This window comes from Procambarus clarkii, unplaced genomic scaffold (genome assembly GCF_040958095.1).
Source record: "Procambarus clarkii isolate CNS0578487 unplaced genomic scaffold, FALCON_Pclarkii_2.0 HiC_scaffold_97, whole genome shotgun sequence".
In the NCBI taxonomy this organism is placed as follows: domain Eukaryota; kingdom Metazoa; phylum Arthropoda; class Malacostraca; order Decapoda; family Cambaridae; genus Procambarus; species Procambarus clarkii.
In genome coordinates, this window is record NW_027189130.1 from 914,105 (window position 1) to 915,916 (window position 1,812).

The following is a 1,812-nucleotide window of genomic DNA, read 5'->3' on the forward strand; positions in this document are numbered from 1 at the left end:
CAAACTATACATTTTGGGCTTGAGAGCTACAACTTCAAGGATGTGTCTATCTGAAACCTCTGACTTTAAAAGACCTAAAACACCCTTTTTAGAAGGATCATACAAGGGGTGGGTTTCAGGGAAGTTACTGGTATCGATCCATGATCTAAGGGGTTCTTTCCCCATCTCGTTAAAGACATCTTCAGTCATTAAACTGAAGATGAAACTGTCTGTATCGCTGTATATCAGTGCTGCCCTATCTGAATAGTGGTTCTTAAGTACCCTGTACCAAAAATGGTACAAACTGTATTTTGCTAGCTCAAGAATCTGGAACCCAATGTAATTAGGATGAGTAATTTTAATGAATGGTCTGGAACTGACAGACAATAATTTATTGTCACCTAAATGCACCATACGTTTAAAGCGAGGATTCTTCACCTCTCGTAAAAAGACCCTAGCTGAAGTCACTAGTTTGGTGTCAATGGCATAACGGGCTGGGTTCAGTAGTGTTTTACCAAAAACACTGTTCGTCAGTAATTTGAAGAGTGTTTTCCTATCGTTACTGGTGGAAGCATTTCTATTGTTAACGTTGGTGTTAACAAATTCTGCCATAAAATCAGACTGGTGGAACTCATAAATGGCATGAATAGCCCCTACTTCAAGACCTATCTCAATAAATAACTGTAAGAGGTGTAGAGATATGAAATAATGTTTCTTTGGGAGATGATCCCCTACCAACTTGTTGTTTTTTTGGGGAGGTGTGTGATGTTGTTTGTTTCCAGAAGTCCCCTACTAAATGGTGAGATATCCTCCATACTTATTCCCCTATGGTGTAAACAAAGGGGTAGATCGTCTGTTAGTCTAGCTATTTCAGGTCTCACATGTTTGGTGTCAATTAATAGCCAGTACCCTTTGTTAGAAGAGAATCGCTGTTCTGTCATTATCTTCCCTTCGCTAATGAAGGAGTTCATCTCATCAGATGACAACCTTCTTAGACCTCCATAGGGTAATTTCTTAGTCATACAACTCCCGTAAAGGGAGTTGAAGTCTAAGTATAGTAAGAAAGAAGACCTATCCTCCTGGGGGTTAAAAGATGGGTTGACATAGCGATTGTTAGCTCTGGCATAACTCCTAACTGCAGTTGTAAAACCCCCTCGTATGTTTTGTGATATGAGATTGTGCAACGTCACATCTGCACTTAACTCCAACGATATTTTGCTACTTTTCAAGAAGCAATCATAGGAGTAGCCTGGAAGGCTACAGTAGTGAGTCATCTCTAAGGAAAATATATCATTTAGAATTACTCTATGGTGAGTAAAAATGTCAGCCAGTAAACCGACATCACACCTTAAATAAACAAGGAGATAATCCTTTAATGACTCACATCCCGTAGCCTCCCATACTAATTTAGAATGTCTATATTCTTCCAAAGTGATGGATGATTTGTTTAGGGAGCTGTAAAACATTTCAATAGGGGGGAGTGTTGCATCATTAAAGCAGCTGATTTTTGTGGCATATTCATAAGGGAAAAACTGCTTACCCTTTAAGAGTAGGTGGTGACTCTCTTCGGGTAAACCTTCTATCATTGAGTGTGTGAATGTTAAGGGGCTGCCTGAATCAATGTGGGTTTTTGCTAGGGACGAAAGACTGCCCGTAATAAAAGCCAGTGAATCAAGAAATTTAAGGTTGCCTATTTCTACCTTAAGATATTTAGTCCCCTGCCTCATGAGGATATTGCTCTTAATATTTGAACCCATGGCAAACTCCCTCAAAATTAAGCCCATGTCATAAGACATATTGTGGGCAATTAGGACTAAACTCTCTAGAGCATTC